This window comes from Helianthus annuus, chromosome 17, assembly GCF_002127325.2.
Source record: "Helianthus annuus cultivar XRQ/B chromosome 17, HanXRQr2.0-SUNRISE, whole genome shotgun sequence".
Taxonomy (NCBI): Eukaryota; Viridiplantae; Streptophyta; class Magnoliopsida; order Asterales; family Asteraceae; genus Helianthus; species Helianthus annuus.
This window is the reverse complement of record NC_035449.2, coordinates 169,570,276-169,576,612: the sequence shown is the minus strand read 5'-3', so window position 1 is coordinate 169,576,612 and position 6,337 is coordinate 169,570,276. Positions and strand designations below refer to the sequence as shown.

The window sequence follows — 6,337 nt, the reverse complement described above, 5'->3', positions numbered from 1 at the left end:
ATCTTGCTGTAGGTATCGCCATCTCTGTCGGGATTACTGCCTCTGCTCCAAATACTAAGGAAAATGAAGTTTGCCCAGTAGCATTCTTCACAGTTGTCCTGTTAGCCCATAGGACAAATGGTAATTCTTTCGCCCATCTTCCTTTCTTAGCCCCAAGTCTCTTTTTCAAATTGTTGACAATTATCTTGTTTGAGGATTCTGCTTGCCCATTCGCTTGAGGGTGTACTGGAGTAGATGTTATCATTTTGATCCCCCAACTCTTGCAGAAATCAGTGGTCCTCTTGCTTATAAACTGGGACCCATTATCACAGATGATTTTGGCTGGTACCCCAAACCTGGTCAGGATATTCCTTTTTATGAAGGATACTACTTCTTGGTCTCTAACTTGGACAAACGCTTCAGCTTCAACCCACTTAGAGAAATAATCCGTCATTGCTAGCATAAAGACTTTTCCTCCCGGGGCCTTTGGTAATTTTCCTACTATATCCATCCCCCACTTCATAAACGGCCAAGGGGAAACAATAGGATATAATGGTTCAGCAGGTTGATGCAGTATGTTACTATGTCTTTGACACGCATCACATCTTCGAGCATACTCTGCGGCATCTTTTCTCATTGTTGGCCAATAATATCCTGTCCTCAATACTTTTGAGAATAATGACATGTCCCCAGTATGGTTACCACAATCCCCTTCATGTATATCCTGAAGTACTTCTCTGGCTTCAGGATCCTCCAAGCATCTCAAATATGGTCCTGCAAGAGATTTCTTGTATAAAATGTTATTTATAATAGTGAACCGTGATACCTTCATCCTAAATGCCTTAGGATTTTCATCTTCGGGGATATGTCCTTCCTTGAGATATCTCATGATTGGGGCCGTCCAGGATACAGGATCCTCTTCAGGATACACCGCTTCGGGATCCTGAATACCTGCTACTTCTTTATCCTGAGTATTCGTTGCAGGATACAGGATATGTAATATTGGTATTGGGGTTCCTTCTGGTATCCTGATTGATGATCCCAAGTTTGCCAATGCGTCTGCTTCGGCGTTATCCTCTCTTGGTACCTGTTCAAGTGTAAAAATATCGAAATATCCTGCTAATTTTTTAAGAATACTAAGGTATTCAATTAATTTCTCACCCTTGACTGCATAGGATCCATTAAAATGATTAGTAATTAACAAGGAATCAACATATACTTGCAAATTCTTGATATTCATATTCTTAGCCAATTCTAATCCTGCAATTAAAGCTTCATATTCTGCCTCATTGTTGGTAGCTGGGAATTCACATATAACAGCCTGGGGTATTATATCCCCCTGTGGCGATTTTAGTAGTATACCTAAACCTACACCCCTTACATTAGATGCACCATCAATATATAATGTCCAGGATTCTAAGTTTTCTCCTAGTTGTTGCACTTCTAGGTCTACTTCATTTTGAATATCACTATTGAAATCAGCCACAAAGTCCGCTAGAGCCTGAGACTTTATTGCATTTCTTGGTTCATATATTAAATCATAGGTACTTAATTTTACCGACCACTTAGCCATTCTACCCGACATCTCCGGTTTCCTAAGCACATTCTTAACAGGATAATTAGTTTTAACATGAATCCTATGTGTTTCAAAATAATGTCTAAGCTTTGTTGATGCCATTACTAGAGCCAGTATTAGTTTTTCTAGGTGAGAATATCTAGTTTCAGCATCTAATAAACTTTTGCTAACATAATAGACAGGATACTGCTGACCTTTGTGATCCTTTACGAGTACTGCACTTACTGCATTCCCTGATGATACTGCAAGATACAGGGATAATGGTTCACCATCCTTAGGCTTCATTAATAGAGGCGCGGTTGAGAGATACTGCTTCAAATCCTGTAGGGCTGCTTCATGCTTCTCGCCCCATTCAAACTTTTTATTCTTTTTCAGGATATCATAGAATTCTTTACAATTTTCCGAGGATCTTGAAATAAACCTATTTAAGGCTGCCACTCGTCCTGTTAACCGCTGAACATCCTTCATATTCGAGGGTGACTTTATATTCAAGATAGCTTTAATCTGCTCCGGGCTTGCCTCTATCCCTCTTTTCGTCACCATGTATCCAAGGAACTTTAATGCCCCCACTCCAAAATGGCATTTAGCAGGATTCAGCTTCATGTTATATTGGTCCAGGATATCAAATGCTCCCTTGATATCCTGGAGGTGATCCTCAGCCTTTTTAGATTTCACCACCATATCATCGATATATACTTCCATGGTGTCCCCCAGTTTGTCTTTGAACATCATGTTCACCAATCTCTGGTACATTGCACCTGCATTTTTTAAACCAAAAGGCATAGCAGTATAACAGTAAATACCTGTCGGTGTCATGAAAGCAGTATCCTCCTGGTCTGAAGGTTCCATTTGAATCTGCTGGAATCCTGAGGATGCATCCATGAAGGTTAACATTTCATGGCCGGCAGTGGCATCCACCATCGAGTCTATATGAGGCAGAGGGAATGGGTCTTTTGGACAAGCTTTGTTTAGGTCTGTGTAGTCTACACAGACTCTCCACTTCCCATTCTTCTTTCGAACCACTACCACATTTGCTAGCCATCTAGGGAATTTAACTTCTCTAATCATCCTAGACTTCAATAATCTCTCAACTTCCTCTTGGATAATCGCGTTCCATTCAGGGGCGAATTTCCTTCTTTTTTGTTGTATAGGCTTGTATGACCTGACAATTCCAAACTTGTGAGTAATAATGTCTTTTGATATACCTGTCATATCCTCATGCTTCCATGCGAATGTTGACATCCTGCATTTCAGAAAGTTAGTTAACTGTTCTTCAATATCCTGAGGGATATTGGTTCCTACGAGCACCGAGATATCAGGATTATCTTGGTCCAGGATAACTTTTTTCACATCCTGCTCCGAATTCTCCACGATATCCTGGGCCCGCATCTTTAATTGCTATGCTGGACTCGGTCTGGCCGAGGATTTCATTGAGGATGAGTAACATTCTTTCGCTTCTTGCTGATCAGTATCGATTTTGACAACTCCCCAAGGGGTAGGGATCTTGATACATTGGTGATATGTTGACGGTACAGCCTTCATATCGTGAATCCACGGTCTTCCCAGGATGATGTTATAGCAGGATAGAGAATCCATCATACAGAAACATTGCATCTTGTTGACTCCTTCAACGTATACTGGAAACTTTATCTCTCCCACTGTGTTTCTAGCCTCTCCACTGAACCCAACAAGCACGGTAGACTTTGAAGTGATATCCTGTAACGCCTCGTATTTTCGATCTTTCTAATTATAGCTTGATGACTTGTACTTTCCAATTTAGTCAATTGTACTCTCGTTTATTCCCAAATTTCATTTCGAGACTTGAATGATAATGAAAAATGCATGATTTTATTCATATTTGTGTTGATATGCTATGTTATGTTATTACACGTTGAAACACGTTGAAACTATGTTAAGCACGTAAAAACAGTGAAATTCCATCTAAATCTCAGCTCTTAAATTCATCGTTGCCAAGAGATTACCCTAAACCGTACGGAAATTGGGAATTCGTACGCTAATTCGGTAGTTTACCAGAAAGTTTGGGTTAAAACAATATTTATTATTAGTAGTTTAATATTGTAAACAATTAAATAAACTAACTTTTTAATAAAAAAAAAAAAAAGAGTTTGATTCTCAGTTAACAAGGTTAGTTTAAACCTAACCTAGTTAATAAATCCTTTTGAACCTTCAAAATTAACCTAGTTAGTTCAACTAGGTTAGTTTTTTTTATTAAGCAAATCACTAACTGAGTTAGGAAACTCAGTTAGTGCTGTTAAATGTCAAAAATGATAACAAAAAAGGATAAATCCCCTGGAACCGGTATAAGTTAGACTCGAACCCACGCCCTTATAACCAAACACAAGTGTCTTAGCCAGTTTTTCCTCCAGGCAGGAGCTGTTAGATTTCTAGATTTAATTCCTTTTATACGTTAATTCGAATTCAAACCCAATCCTTTTAACCGCCAAACTCACGCGTCTTTCCGGTCAAGACTTTCCTTTCGTTTCCGGCCGTGATTTCCGGCAATCAATCATTTGATTGATTGCCATTCCGGTTACCAAACATACCGAGTTACCTTATTTACCTCCCGGTTACCATAATCATCCGACTCAACCACCTATATAACCCGAAGCACCCTCCACTTCGAAACCACACCTCACACCTAAACACCACACCCTCGCTTATCTCTATAACCGGAGCTCAACCACCCTCGCCGGAGAAGAAGCTGACGACGCCGGAAACCCCCATCCTCACCGGAGTTCACCACCACCGAGCCCCGCCTTCTGCCGCCGTTCTAGGACGAAACGTCGCCGGAGAAGACGACACCTCCGGCAACCCTCCGGTTACTCCCCTACCTTTCTTTTTTTTATTTATTTTTTTTGTCGTTTACTGTTATTATTATTATTATTATTATTATTATTATTATTATTATTATTATTATTACTATTATTATAATTCAGATATAATTATTATTATTAATATTATTTAAAACAGGTTTATTATATTCAGAATTTTATTTTGAGATTTAATGTAGTATTTAAATCAGAATTAGCACTTTATAAATATTAATCAGAATTATTATTTCTTTTTAATTATTAAGACAGAATTTATACTTTATTAAATCAGAATTTCTAATAACAAAATTATTATTTAATTATTCAGATTTATTATTTTTATTAAATCAGAATTAACATTTTATATATATATATCAGATTTATTGGTTTAATTTATTTAAATCAGAATTTTTATATGTAATAAACAGAATTATTATTTTTTTGATTTATTTATTATTTATTTTTAAATCAGAATTATATTCAGATTTATTATTTTATTTTATATAATCAGAATTTTTATAAATAGACTTATTATTTATTTAGAATAGAATTGTTATTTTATATATATAATTAGAATTATTATTCAAGATTATTAATCTATAATATTTCTATATATATCAGAATTATTATTATTTATTTAATCCAACATTTTAGTAAACAATATTTATAATACTTGGTAAAATCAGTATTATTTATGGTCATTTACTTATTGTCACATATTTTATTAAATATGAAAATGCGAAACATATGATTATTTTTTTAGAAATATTATTTTTTTGCCTTGTTAATTAAATAATCTCTCAATTTCCAATAATTAACAAACCTCAAAATTAATAGGGTAATTCTCTTGTGCACGCTCTCTTTGGGAAAATATTTGATTCTTATTCTATTCCAAGAAATACGCAACGCACTCTAAGGTGAGTATACATGACCCATTTTTCGTTTTACACTTTTGGGTGCAATATGTATTCTATATCAAACACGTTATTCACTTCAAACAATTTTATGCACACTCTATCCTTACTCTATGTGATACATTTTAATCATGTTAGACATGTTATGCTAATGTAAACACCTAATGACTATGTGTTCATTAACTTCGTACAAGCCTCCCCTAACAATGGTAGCGCTATAGGTTGAGAAACGCCCCTCCTGTTCTACGAGCAGGTATTGTTAGGTTAAACTATGTCAACCTACTCAAACTCGTTTGGGTACACTTTAATTGCGTTAAACTTTGGTTTGGACACATAGAGTAACATCGTTTCGAGTATATACTGTTAACATGATATTGTATTTCACATTTGGATATGAGCAACATTTTAAACACGTACTATGCTATGTATGAAAACTTGTATACTCGCCAACATGCTTTTGTTGACCTTATTTTAATACATATTGCAGGTTGAAAGTACAAGATTCAAGAATCAAGCTAGGATGAACTCTAGAAACCCACATAACATTTGAATTATTGTTGAACAATATGTTGTAATGTTTGGAACTATGTATTTCACTTTAGAGTTTATGAAATGAATTAAATAAATTATTGTCACATTTAGTGTTATGTTGTTTTGAGCAATTTGTTCGTCTCATCCCGATGTTTCCGCCATCGGTTGGGGTGTGACAGATTGGTATCAGAGCCATAACTATAGGGAATTAGGTAGGATTGCCATACTTTTCCCTAGTCTATAGTAGGAGTACTCTGATACCAGATTGGTATCAGAGCCATAACTATAGGGAATTAGGAATGCCTTGCCTAGTCTATAGTTTAGGAGCTTTCTCACTATGTGTTGCTTAAAACAACTTCCTTTCTATCTTCTTTGCTTCCCTCTACTTCCTTTTGGACTCTTAATATACATGCCTTTCCTAAGGCAAACACAATACACTTGGAGGCTTTGAAGACACTCATGTAACACAATCGAAATGAGTCATCAAGATAGGGGTGATTCCCACA

General features: G+C 36.1%; 1 long non-coding RNA gene across 1 annotated transcript; it reads left to right on the top strand.

Moving 5' to 3' along the window:
* Window positions 1-5,261: 5,261 nt before the first annotated feature.
* LOC110887243 lies at window positions 5,262-5,937 on the top strand. Its single transcript, XR_002563172.2, has 2 exons — window positions 5,262-5,303; window positions 5,788-5,937. It is a non-coding gene; the product is annotated as an uncharacterized LOC110887243 (long non-coding RNA).
* The last annotated feature ends 400 nt before the right edge of the window (window positions 5,938-6,337 follow it).